Genomic DNA, 14,445 nt, shown 5'->3' with positions numbered 1-14,445 from the left:
ACCTCGTGGTTTTGTACATTGAGATTCGTCGTGTGATTAGTGGTTCTAGTCTTGGACACCGGGGTCATCAAGGTTAAATGAGATTAGACAAGTTTATTTTATAGTTATAAGGGGTTAAGTTCATGTTTAGCAGGTGTTGGAAGGATTAGAGGCTCAATGAATTGATGAGAATACGTTTCGGCAAAAGTTGAGATTTACGGCTGAATCTACAGACCGTATATTTTATGGACTCCACTGTAAAATCAAACCAGTGAGTGGTGGTTTTTTGTTTGGGATTTACGGAACAAATGTATGGACCGTATATTATTTACGGTCCGTATATTGGGCTAAAATGATGTGATTTTTTTTTTTTTTTTTTTTTTTTTTATGTTATATATCGACCCTTACTCATTTTAGCTCATTTCCAACATTTCCCAAGTCCATGAAAAGCTCTAGAATCTTCCTCTAAACATATTTAACCAACCCCAAGTGAACTCAAAGATTAAAGGGCAAAGATCAAGAGATTCAAGTATTGGAGGCTCTCTAGGGTTTGTAGAGTCCAAGAATTCCTTGGGTGTTGAAGTTGGAGGTTTCACTCTAGTGGAATAAATTGATCCAAGCTTGATTTTGTGTGATTAAGGTAAGTTTTCACATCTATTACATGTTATTAAGGTTGCTTGATTGTGGTACAACTTGATTGATGAAAGAAAGTGAAAAAGGAAGTTCAAATATGAATTTGAGGATAGTTTGAGTAGTAAATTAACTTGAGTTATAATTTTGGACATGTTATGATTATGATCTTGTTATGACGGGTAATAGTAATGATGAGGAAGTGTTGTATACAAATGTATGAGGGGTTGTCTTTGAGGTGGTTGTTATAAATTGATTATGAGAAGAACTTTTGGGATTGGTTGGATATAAGTTGAATGAAATCTCTTAATCATGGTATTGTTGAAGTTGTTATTATTGTTGGGAGTTGATTTGGAATTTGATGGAATCAATAAAATAGGGGGAGTGCTCCCCAAAATTTGTTAGCCCACTAGTTACTCTAGTTTGAACTCATGAGTATTTTCAAGACTTGACCTTAGTGTGACTCCTCTTGAATGTAAATTTGCAAGCTTGAGAGGAGAACATTAAGCAGTGAGGGAGACATAAAGGTATGTTAAGCATGATTCTTGAGTTGTAAACCTTCACATGACATCCATACCATTCTTGTTCCTAAAAAAATGTTAGAAACTCATGATTCTCAAGGTTCTTATGATAATGTCGATAAATGCTCTTCATGATGACAGTGATGATTTCATTCCAAAAAAATTCCAAAACTTATAGTTCTTGACATTCTCATGATATTATTAGGCTTGTGTATGGTTATTGAATTATACTCATTGTTGATGATCTCATCTTATGATATTTATTCCTTCAAGGTGAGATTTAGCGATGATGATGATTCCATAATGGCACATCGGAGGTTACCGATCTTACGTCACTCCGATAGATTTATGACTTTTTATTCGGGCTCTCATGCATGCTTTATATATATATGTATGTAATTTCTCACACAGCGCCGCGCTATAGTCGGTCGGGCAAGCACGTAGATGTGCACACCACTGCAGTGGGCAGGTTATGATGATACCCGGACGCGGGATGATATGATATATGGATGGGGCTGCATGTTCCACAGCATTAACATTTATAGATCGGGCTGTACGTTCCACAACACTAACAGTTATATTATGTATGTATGAAAATGTTTTTTTTTAAAAAAAGCTAAGCATGCATGATATCCTCCTTAAGAGGCAATCAGATGTACAGGTTATTTCTCCTATCCTATGCTTCTCTCATACTTTATTTATTTATGTTGTTGTTCATGCCTTACATACTCAGTACATTGCTCGTATTGACGTCCTTTTGTTATGGACGCTGCGTTCATGCCCGCAGGTAGACAGGGAGACAGACCGAATCCTTAGGTTATTTCATCAGCTTTTGCACAGGAGCGCTCCATTTGTCCTGGAGCCACAGTTTATCCGGTATTATTCTTTTGTGTACGGATGGGCATGGCGGGGTCCTGTCTCGTCCTTATGATGTTTTATACTCTTTGTAGAGGCTCGTAGACAGATGTACATAGTTAGATGTTCAGTAACCTTATTGGTTCATTTTGTTGTATATCATTTTTGGCAGCCTTGTCGGCTTGTACTTATGGCATAGTTGGTGATGTTATATAGATGTGCTATCTTCGAACTCATGCTCTTATAGATTATGGTATTTATGAGTTAGCTATGTGGTCCATCTAGAAATGAATATGAGAAGTATGTTAAGAGGTGCTCGGTAGGCTAGCTCCGGATACCCATCATGACCCTCCGGTTGGATCGTGACCAAAGTGGTATGAGAGCAGTTCGTCCTAGGGTGTGTCTACCAGCCGTGTCCAGTAGAGTCCTGTTTATGGGTGTGAAGCGCGCCACACTTATAAACAGGAGGCTGCGGGGAATTTAGGAATGATTGACTTTTCTTTCTCCTCTTAGATCGTGCGATAGAGCCATGTTATAAGGACTCCCCTTTTTCTGACCATGTGTTATGATTTCAGCGAAGCCGGTGAAGAGAAAAGCGATAGCGGCCCATAAGGACAAGTCAGTGGCAGGTAGGAGGACTGAACGGGTACCGCCTATAAATATAGAGGAGGGCGAGTCCCAGAACGAGATTCCATCTCGGTCTTCTCATACTACACTCGCTCCAGAGGAGCATAGAGAAGCCTCAGCGCCAGCTCTAGCACCCCCAGGTTCTTCCACTGGATGGCTCAGGCCAGGAGATGAAGGAGGCCATTCAGTTGCTGACTCAATTAGTAGCTGCTCAGGCTCCGCGACAAGGTACGCGTTATGGAGATAGAGCTGTTAGCGCCAGAGTTTGTGATTTCATTAGTTTGGACCCTCCAGAATTCTTTAGGTCAAATCAGGACGACGACCCGCAGAACTTCATAGATGAGATGTTGAGGATATTGCGGATAATGCATGCTTCTGATATTGAGTCAGTAGAGTTGGCCTCTTATAGATTGCGAGATGTAGCTGTTCATTGGTATACTATGTGGATATCTTCTAGAGGGGTAAATGCACCTCCTTTAGGTATGCGAAGTTTGTAGATGCTTTTCTCCGAGCATTGTTGCGCGAGGAGGGTTCGACGAGGCCAAGGCGATAAATTCTTAAACCTCAGACAAGGGAATATAAGTGCCCGGGAATATAGCCTTCATTTTAATTCCTTGGCCCGGTATGCTCCAGCTATGGTTACGGATATGGGAGATAGAGTCCACCGGTTCGTAAATGGTTTGGGGCCATATTTGATTGATGATTGTTTGATGGCTTCGCTTTAGGAAGGTATGGCTATTTCTCGTATTCAAGCCCATGCCTAGAATTTGGAAGAACGACAACAACAACAGAGGAGTAAACGTGAGTATGATAGGGGTTATAGTAAGAGGGCTAGATCCTCAAGTGCCGTCAGTGAGTTCGGAGGGAATTAGAGGCCGCAGTATTCCAGACGCTTCAGTGGTTCAGTTGCTAGTGCACCTCCGCGGTTTACAGGTAAGAGATTTGACCGCCCTATCTATTTCGGACCGAGAGTCGAGTTCCGAGCTCCGAGTTCTTGAAGTACGGGGGTGATTCGATCGAGACGAGACCACCGCACCACGGTGCGCTTAATGTGGTAGGCTACGTTCGGAACGGTCTTTGCCCTAGGTACGGAATGCTTGTTATACCTGCGGTTAGACATGTCATATGATGCGTGATTGTCCGTCGAGAGGTGGAAGAGGTATGGTTCGGTCCGGGATCGGCCCGGTGGTTCGTCATTATCGGTGCGCCTACGGGGGCGAGTTCGCGAGCCAAGCGGCCGTGGTAGAGGTAGAAGGGAAGCGTCCAGTTCGAGCGGTCCTTAGAAACGTATCTATGCACTAGCTGGGTGTCAAGATATCGAGTCTTCACCTGATATAGTTACAGGTCTATTATCAATATCCTCTCATGATGTATATGCATTAATTGATCCACGGTCTACATTGTCGTATGTTACTCCTTATATTGCCAGTCAGATTGGGGCGAAACTTGAGTTGATTAAACCTTTTGAGGTGTCTACACCCGTTGGTGAACCTGTTATAGCTAGTCAGGTATATAGAAATTGTGTGATTATAGTTTGTGATCATCGTACCATGGCAGATCTGATTGAACTAAATATGGTAGATTTTGATGTCATTATGGGTATGGATTGGTTGGCTTCTTGTTATGCAAATGTTGATTATAGAACAAAGATGGTTCGTTTCCAGTTTCAGGAGAGCCAGTTCTAGAATGGAAGGGTAATACGGCATCCTCGAGAGGTAAGTTTATTTCCTATCTCAAGGCAAGAAAGATGATTGATAAGGGGTGTATTTATCATTTAGTCTGGGTTCGAGATATGAAAACGAAGCCACTAACTCTTCAATCTGTTCCAGTTGTGAATGAGTTTCCAGATGTGTTTCCAGACGAGCTTCCAGGCCTTCCACCAGAATAGGAGATTGATTTTGCCATTGATATGCTACCAGATACTAAGCCAATATCTATTTCTCCTTATAGAATGGCTCCTGCAAAATTGAGGGAGTTGAAGGAGCAGTTGAATGATCTACTCGAAAAAGGCTTTATTAGGCCTAGTTCGTTGTGGTGGGGAGTACCCGTGTTATTTCTAAAAAAGAAAGATGGCTCCTTATGGATGCGTATCGACTATAGGCAGTTGAATGAGGTGACGATAAAGAACAAGTACCCCCTTCCAAGAATTGATGATTTATTTGATCAGTTGCAGGGTGCCAAATGGTTCTCAAAGCTAGACTTGAGATCGGGGTACCACCAGGTAAGAGTTAGGGAGAAAGATATACCGAAGACGGCCTTCAGAGCTAGATATAGTCATTTCGAGTTTCGAGTAATGTCGGTCGGATTGACTAATGCACCAACGATGTTTATGAATTTGATGAATAGTGTATTCAGGCCTTTCTTGGACTCTTTTGTGATCGTGTTTATCGATGATGTCCTGGTATATTCTCGATCAGAGGCAGAACATGCAGATTATTTACGTGCTGTCCTTAGAGTTCTTCAGGTCCGGAAGTTATATGCGAAGTTCTCTAACTATGAGTTCTGGTTGAATTCTGTGGCTTTTCTGGGGCATATTATTTCAGCTGATGGTATTCGGGTGGATATTCAAAAGATTGAAGCTGTGAAGACTTGGCCAAGGCCTACAACACCTACTAAAGTTCGTAGTTTTCTGGGTTGGCAGGTTATTACAGAACATTTGTAGAAGGTGTTTCTTCCATCTCTGTACTCGACCCATGATCTAGAGTTGGTTGTGGTGATTCATGCATTGAAAATGTGGAGGCATTATTTGTATGGCATTTATGTTGATATCTATACCAATCATAAGAGTCTCCAGTATATTTTCAATCATAAGGATTTGAATTTGCGGTAAAGGTGGTGGTTGGAGCTATTGAAAGATTATGATGTCAGTATTTTATATCATCTTGGAAAGGCGAATGTAGTAGCTGATGCTCTTAGCTGCAAATCCATGGGTAGTTTATGTGATGTTCAGCCAGAGAAGAGGGAGTTAGCTCATGATCTTCAACAGCTAGCCAGCCTAGGAGTTCGCTTGATGGACTCAGGTAATACAGGAGTCACTGTCCAGAATTCAGCTGTCTCTTCCTTGGTCGTTGAGGTGAAAGAGCGCTAGTATGAAGATCCCATGTTAATTCACTATAGAGATACATTCCCTCAGAAGAAAAAGTCACCATTTGGAATTTCGGCAGATGGAGTTCTTAGATATCGAGACAGATTATGTGTTCCCGATGTTGCAGGGCTACATCGCCAGATTTTGGGGAAAGCCCATTATTCCTATTATTCCGTTCATCCGGGAGCAACGAAGATGTATCATGTCATTAAGTCAGTTTATTGGTGGGATGAAATGAAGAAAGACATAGCGGAGTTCCTAGCTCGATGTCCTAATTGCCAACAGGTAAAGATGGAGCATCAGAAGCCTGGAGGGTTGCTACAAGCTATGAAAATTCCGACTTGGAAATGGGAAGTAATTAATATGGATTTCATTACATGCTTACCTCGTTCTCAGTGTAAGTATGATTCTATATAGGTAATTGTGGATAGACTCACAAAGTCAGCTCAATTTCTGTCGGTTAGAATTACGTACTCAGCTGAAGATTATGCAAAGCTCTATATTGAGGAGATAGTACGACTCCATGGTATATCGGTAGCCATCATCTCCGACAGAGGAGCACAGTTTGTAGCTAATTTCTGGAAGTCTTTTCAAGATGGTTTGGGGACCCAGGTGAGTCTTAGCACAACATTTCACCCCCAAACTGATGGACAAGCTGAGCGCAATATTCAGACCTTTGAAGATATGTTAAGAGCATATGTGCTAGACTTCGGAGGCAGCTGGGATGATCATTTGCCACTTATTGAGTTCGCCTGCAATAATAGTTGTCACTCCAGTATTCAGATGGCTCCGTATGAAGCTTTATATGGGCGAAAGTGTAGATCACAATTGGATAGTTCGACGTGGGAAAGACTAAATTAGTTGGGCTAGATTTGATTCAACAAGCAGTAGAGAAAGTTAAGCTTATTCAGGACCGATTATTGACAGCCCAAAGCCGACAAAAGTCCTATGCGAACAATCGCCGACGAGATTTGGAATTCCAAGTCAATGACTGGGTATTCTTGAAGGTGTCACCGATGAAAGGTGTTATGAGATTTGGTAGGAAGGGTAAATTCAGTCCTTGATACATTGGACCCTACAGAATTATACGTAAAGTGGGCTAAGTAGCCTATAAGTTAGATCTACCCCCAGACTTGGAGACAGTCCATCTAGTTTTCCATGTGTCAATGCTTCGTAAGTGCATTGGAGACCCTTTTAGAGTTGTACCTGTAGATGTTGTTCAGATTACCGAGCAATTAGCTTACGAAGAGGTTCCCATTGCTATCCTAGATAAGCAGGTCCGGAGGTTAAGGACCAAAGATGTAGCTTCAGTTAAAGTTTTATGGAAAAACAATAATAGGGAAGAAATGACTTGGGAAGCTGAAGAAAATATGAAGTCCAAGTATCCATACTTATTTCCATTGCCAGAGGAGGTTCAGATAGATACGCCATTGTCTTCAGGTGCGTAATACTTTCTTTTTGTGATCTTTTGGTCGTGTGGGGCCAATATTATTGTTGTTGTTGTAGCCCTATGAGGCATTGTATATTTTGAGTTGTTGTGACAGGATGGTAGTGGTATAGTTATAGCAGAAACTCTATCGAAATTTTTGTAGAATCCCTAAGAGTCTAACATTCGAGGACGAATGTTTCTAAGGGGGGAAGGATATTACACCTCGTGGTTTTATACAGTGAGATTCGTCATGTGATTAGTGGTTCTAGTCTTGGATACCGCGGTCATCAAGGTTAAATGAGATTAGACAAGTTTATTTTATAGTTATAAGCGGTTAAGTTCATGTTTAGCAGGTATTGGAAGGATTAGAGGCTCAATGAATTGATGAGAATACGTTTCGGCAAAGTTGAGATTTACGACTGAATCTACGAACCGTATATTTTGTACGGATCGTAAATTTTATGGATTCCACCGTAAAATCAAACCAGTGAGTGGTGGTTTTCTGTTTGGGATTTACGGTCCAAATGTACGGACCGTAAATTATTTATTGTCCGTATATTGGACCATATATTCGAGGCGGTGGCAGTTTCTTTTTTTTAGGTTATATACTCGACCCTTACTCATTTTAGCTCATTTCCAACATTTCTCAAGTCCATGAAAGCTCTAGAATCTTCCTCTAAACATATTTAACCAACCCCAAGTGAACTCAAAGATTAAAGGGCAAAGATCAAGAGATTCAAGTATTGGAGGCTCTCTAGGGTTTGTTGAGTCCGAGAATTCCTTGGGTGTTGAAGTTGGAGGTTTCACTCTAGTGGAATAAATTGATCCAAGCTTGATTTTGTGTGATTCAGGTAAGTTTTCACATCTATTACATGTTATTAAGGTTGCTTGATTGTGGTACAACTTGATTGATGAAAGAAAGTGAAAAAGGAAGTTCAAATATGAATTTGAGGATAGTTTGATTAGTAAATTAACTTGAGTTATAATTTTGGACATGTTATGATTATGATCTTGTTATGAGGGGTAATAGTAATGATGAGGAAGTGTTGTATACAAATGTATGAGGGGTTGTGTTGAGGTGGTTGTTATAAATTGATTATGAGAAGAACTTTTGGGATTGTGTTGGATATAAGTTGAATGAAATCTCTTAATCATGGTATTGTTGCAGTTGTTATTATTGTTGGGAGTTGATTTAGAATTTGATGGAAGTCAATAAAATAGGGGGAGTGCTGCCCAAATTTTGTTAGCCCATTAGTTACTCTAGTTTGAACTCATGAGTATTTTCAAGACTTGACCTTAGTGTGACTCCTCTTAAATGTAGATTTGCGAGCTTGGGAGGAGAACGTTAAGCAGTTAGGGAGACATAAAGGTATGTTAAGGCTAACCCTTTCTTTCTTAAGGCATGATTCATGAGTTGTAAACCTTCACACGACATCCATACCATTCTTGTTCCTAAAAAAATGTTAGAAACTCATGATTCTTAAGGTTCTTATGACAATTTCAATAAATGCTCTTCATGATGTTAGTGATGATTTCATTTCCAAAAAAAATCCAAAACTTATAGTTCTTGACATTCTCATAATATTATTGGGCTTGTGTGTGGTTATTGAAATATACTCATTGTTGATGATCTCATCTTATGATATTTGTTCCTTCAAACTAAGATTTAGCGATGATGATTCCATAATGGCACATCGGAGGTTACCGACCTTATGTCACTCCAATAGATTTATGACTTTTTATTTGGGCTCTCATGCATGCTTTATATATATGTATGTATTTTCTCACACCGCGCCGCGCTATAGTCGGCTGGACAGGCACAAAGATGTGCACACCACTGCAGTGGGCAGGTTATGATGATACCCGGACGCGGGATGATATGATATATGGATCGAGCTGCATGTTTCGCAGCACTAACATCTATAGACTGGGCTGTACGTTCCACAACACTAATAGATATATTATTTATGTATGAAAATGTGTTTTTTTTTTAAAAAAAGCTAAGCACGCATGATATCCCCCTTAAGAGGCAATCAGATGTACAGGTTATTTCTCCTATCCTATGCAACTCTCATACTTTATTTATGTTGTTGTTCATGCCTTACATACTCAGTTCATTGCTCGTACTGACGTCCTTTTGTTATGGACGCTGCGTTCATAGCTGCAGGTAGACAGGGAGACGGACCGGATCCTTAGGCTGTTTCATCAGCTTTTGCACAGGAGCGCTCCATTTGTCCTGGAGCCACAGTTTATTCGGTATTATTCTTTTGTGTACAGATGGGAATGGCAGGGTCCTATCCCGTCCTTATGATGTTTGATACTCTTTGTAGAGGCTCGTAGACAGATGTACATAGTTAGATGTTCAGTAACCTTATTGGTTCACTTTGTTGTATATCATTTTTGGCAGTTTTTTCAGCTTGCACTTATGGCCTAGTTGGTGATGTTATATAGATGTGTTATCTTTGAACTCATGCTGTTATAGATTATGGTATTTATGAGTTAGCTATGTGGTCCACCTAGATATGAATATGAGCAGTATGTTAAGAGGTGCTCGGTAGGCTAGCTCCGGGTACCCTCCATGACCCTCCGGTAGGGTCGTGACACAAACATGATCATGAAACTTATTAAACAGTTTAGGAGGAGCATCGGACATATAGAGGAATTGACAATAGGCAAAGAAGAAATAGACATGATCTATTGCATTCCAGACTTGATTTAGCATAACTATAAGAAGACCTTTGATCATTTCATACTTGAGACTCATTCTTTTCTTTCCCTCAAGAGACAGTTACCATTTTAAGATTTTAATATTAAATACACCAAGTCATTGAGCTAACATAGATAATTACACATAGTTGTCTACAATATCCTTTGAAAGTCAGGGAAAAACTAGAGGTAGACTCAGAAAAATTTGAACGAACCAATAGTTATTTGTTTTTCCTTTCTTTGAAATAAACTGAAGTTTAACCAAACAACGGTTGATATCTAAGGACTGTTAACCCACAAGGGTCAGGTAGTTATTTCAACAAACTAAAACAATGGATATTTTTGTATAATTAGGCCTAGGCAGTGGACATTTGAATGTTAAAGCACCTAGTTCATAACTATATCGATATTAACCAAACTTTCTGAACTAGAATTAAATCATACTAACAGCTAATAGCAAATCAGTTTACAGCTTAAACACATGCATTACTCAAAGTAACGCAGCCTTCATATCAACCTTAAGCTACATAGCTAAAATTAACTTAAATGAAGTAGACTAACAGAACAGATCGGAGAGAAAAAAAAACCTATATAATACTACACAAATTCCAAAATGAAAAGAAAACAGAAAATAAAGAGATGGGAGTTGCGAATTAACTTTTTGTCGAGCAGCGATGGGGGGAGACGAGAGTAGCTTATCACCTTCGATCTTTCACCAGCGACGAAGAACTAACTCGAACTCAAAAAATATTTTAACTAGTTCCGATGATTCAAGGTTTCGACTTACAAGAGAAATTTCTTGTGTAAAGCCAAGTAATTGAAAATTTTAGAACTTAGGTGTTTTCAAACTTATTGTAGTTGTGCAAAAACCTCTCATTGAATGAAGAAATGGGAGTTCTATTTATAGAACCCCCAAAACCTAGTTTTTTTTGTCAAACTAACGATGCGGGACAATGTCCAATTTGAAATTTGTTTGAGAATTCATTTAAAAATCCGGATTTGAAAAGAATTCTTTTATATCCGTCCATTTCCATTGGAAAAGAAAAGATAAAACCCCAATGAAATTGAAAAGCATCAAGTTATTGTTTGGACCTGATGAAGAAGACAAGGTCTAATAAATTCTTTGCCATTAATAGGCGAACAAGCTCTGGGAAAGCAAAAGTGCATCTGAACCTTAGCCAGAAATGGATATTTTCGGTTATGATGAAAAGGGAACGTTAGAGACAGAGAGCTTTGTTTGGTGCGTGTTTTGGTGAAAAAAATGAAGAGGATTAAGGGGATTTTGGGTGTTTATTAAAAAAGTCGGCCTAGTCAAGGGGATTAGGCGTTGGGCCTTAGGTTAAGTGTCTTGGCATGAAAATGATTTAAAAGGCTGATCTTTTAAAAGGATAGCCATTTTTAGCTCAATTTTGTAATCAAAGCTTTTCAATTGAAATAAATTTGAGAATGGATCAATAATTCGATTAATTAATCAAACTTCTTGACTTTAACAAAGTAAAATATTTATTTGCAAAAGAGATAAATTACAGTAATTAAGTCGTGAAGGATTTTAATTTGACAGTTAGAATACATACGTAATTAAAACACTGGTTTTTTGTGCAAATTGATTTTCGAATTGATATTGTAACATGATTAAGACTTAAAATTATCCGTAAAGTATACATAATATATATTATGGTATTTTGCCAAATGAAATTGTATAGTAACACCGAAAACAGTTTAGAAAGTTTTTTTTTTTTTTTTTAAATTTATGAATATTTATTTTACTCAGTTTGAGATTCAAGAAGCTTGACTAGTTAATTTGAATTTTTGGAGGGCAAAAATTGGGTGTCAACAGCTGCCCCTTCATTGTGCAGGGATGGTGGAGCCGTCCTTAGGCAACGAAATTTGACAAACCCGATTTTTGTCCGATCAACTCAACTCATCTCTAAAAGTGCTTGACTTAATTTTTTTTTTTTTGGAAGCTTTCAAAATTGCCCTAATGTCGAATTTATGAGTCTCGAACTTGGGACATGATTGAGAGGGAGTTTGGATTACGGCCGAGCTCTCTGTTATGGAGTTCGCCTACATATCCCCGTCCCTGGGAATCATGCCGTATGTAGTTCAAATCGATTGGTACGAAAGGTATTCCTTATGTGGAAGTTGCCTTTGGTCGAAATAGATGACTTCAAAACTTTTCAAATACAGAAAAGAGGCTTGCGACTTCTTAGCTATGGATGTGGCATGCTTCACACTCATAGTTAAGTCTTTGTACAGACATAATTTCATGTACCTTAACTATGTTGTCATCTAGATTTGCAAAGAAAGTCAGTGATGCCCCAGTGTAGGTTCTGAGATTACACTAAATGTGAAACTCAAAGGTAACGAGTCTTGTGCTTTGGGTAGAGTGGTTTTGATACGGTTACCTACATGCCTTCTACAGAGGTGTAGTGCCTTTTTACTATGAATTTTGGTTGTTTTCAAGTAAGTCTGGGTCATTTTAATGTGTTTTTATTGTGTTATAGGAATACGATGGCCCAAAAGCAAAAACAAAGGAAAAAAGGAAAAAATGCCCAAAAATAAAGATTCGACGGTCCCTCGATTGATCGACGGACCGTCCTTTGAAGCGTCGATAAATTCAACTTTCCAGTGATGGCCTTAGCTGAAGAGGACAAAGGACGGAGGCATCGACGAAGCGTCGAACTGATCGACGTTTCGTCATTTGTATCGTCGAACATATTTGTCAACAAGAAGAGAGAAAGACGGAAGACTCGACGGAGTGTCGAACTGGTCGACGGCACCGTCGAATGGACCATATAACTGAAGAAACAAAAGATGAAGGCATCGACGGACCGATCGACGGTCCGTCGATCTTGCCACCAGGGGCAGTTTTGTCAATTGTTACTGTGCCTTTTTGGAGCCTATTTAAAGAACATTTTAGGTTTTTTTTCACAATCTGAATTTTCTCCAACATTTAATATTAGTTCCATTGGTGGGTGATCATTGAATACACCACTTTTGGAACTTAGTGAATACAAAAAGATTCTATTTTCACCATCTTTATTACACTTTGTAAGCTTTATGTCTCCATTATTGCTTTCTACTTTTGTAAACAATGTGTGTGAGTAGTTTCTTTAATCAAAGTTGTGGACCCAAATGATGGGTGTTATGTAATGGGTGTCTAACATTGCATATATATATATATATATATATATATATATATATATGATGTGTTTTATTATTTCTCATATTAATTGCTAGTTAGTGGTTGCAAACACTTACTTATGCACAAACCCTAGTTTTGTTTGGAAAGATGAACTAGGGTTTGAGTTGAAATAATATAACAAGGACTCGGGGCGCTAACCCTCGTTTAATGAACTCACTTAGGGATAAGAAGAGTTCTACTTGGCATATTTAATCGGTTTTACTTGCAACTTTTCTATATTTGGGAAAATCATGAAAAGAAATACTTTCTAACTATTAGAAAATGTTAGGAAGTGCATTAGAGATTAAGTGCATACAAAACCACGACCATTAGAAATATATCATATTGATACCCATAGCATAACATCTAATCACAAAGCGGGGACACAACTTTGGTTCTTTTAATCCAAACAAATTCCAAATACTTCAAAATAGCGAATACAAACCAAAACCCTTTTTCTATACTAGTCGGAATAGAACTAAAGTCTTTAGAGATTAGTAAAATATATGATTAGTATTTGTTTCACACTTTATTCCCTGTGGGATTCGACCCCAACCTAGTTGGGTTACTATATTTGACACCGACCGCCTTACGCCATAATTTAGGTGTAATTTGAGCGTATCAAATTTTGGCGCCGTTGCCGGGGAATACGGTTTTGAAATTTACTAATTGTTAAATACTTTTCTTTAAACCTTTTTCTATTCCATCACTCTGTTTGTTGTCTCTTTGTTATTAGGCAACAGATGGTAGAGCCAACCGAAACAATCGAAGAAATCAAAATCAAGAGGGGCTCCATATAAACCCTCCTGCACCTGTACCAGTAGCGGGAGAGGATGAGAATGTATTTGCGGATTTTATGAATGATGCGGAGTATGCGGCTGCGGTAGTTCCTCCTCGAGTTGGAAATGCAAACTTCAAAGTGGAGAGTCATCTCTACCATTTATTGAAACTTGAGGGGTACTTCAAAAATTCTTCGGAGAATTGCCCACTTCGCCATCTCAAGAATTTCTTGCATGTGTGTACTCAACAAACAAATGGCGCTGTTCATTCTGATGCTCTTCGGTTGAGGCTTTTCAAATATTCTCTTATCGGAGAAGCTCGTGAATGGTATGAGAAGCTTCCAAGCAACTCAATCCACACATGGGCCGAATTATCCGATATTTTCTTGAAGAAGTGGTTTCCGCCGAGCAAAAAGGCAGAACTCCGAGACAAAATCTTTGAGTTCAAGCAATTACCGGGCGAACAACTACACAGTGCTTGGGATCGGTTCAAGTACTATCTAACCCAATCTCCCAATCATGGTTTCACGGAGAATGTGCTCATGGAGAAGTTTTACAAGGGGTTAGACACTATGAATCAAATTGCGGTTAATACGGCCGCGGGTGGTTGTTTCATGGATCGGACTTTTGCAAATATTACTACTTTGCTG

At 39.1% G+C, this 14,445-nt stretch overlaps 1 long non-coding RNA gene and 1 other non-coding gene across 2 annotated transcripts in view; both read right to left on the bottom strand.

Annotated features, from left to right (window-relative positions):
* LOC132031305 (uncharacterized) overlaps nucleotides 1-14,445 on the bottom strand; it is a 52,778-nt gene that overhangs the window by 85 nt on the left and 38,248 nt on the right. Inside the window, exon 2 of the long non-coding RNA XR_009408232.1 lies at nucleotides 9,735-10,349. This is a non-coding gene — a long non-coding RNA (uncharacterized LOC132031305). The remainder of the gene's footprint in view (nucleotides 1-9,734; nucleotides 10,350-14,445) is intronic.
* On the bottom strand, nucleotides 14,215-14,321 carry LOC132032242 (small nucleolar RNA R71). Its single transcript, XR_009408388.1, has one exon. It is a non-coding gene; the product is annotated as a small nucleolar RNA R71 (small nucleolar RNA).

Source organism: Lycium ferocissimum, chromosome 9 (assembly GCF_029784015.1).
Source record: "Lycium ferocissimum isolate CSIRO_LF1 chromosome 9, AGI_CSIRO_Lferr_CH_V1, whole genome shotgun sequence".
Classification (NCBI taxonomy): Eukaryota; Viridiplantae; Streptophyta; class Magnoliopsida; order Solanales; family Solanaceae; genus Lycium; species Lycium ferocissimum.
Note: the sequence above shows the minus strand (reverse complement) of the source record. Positions and strands in the feature narration are given on the sequence as shown.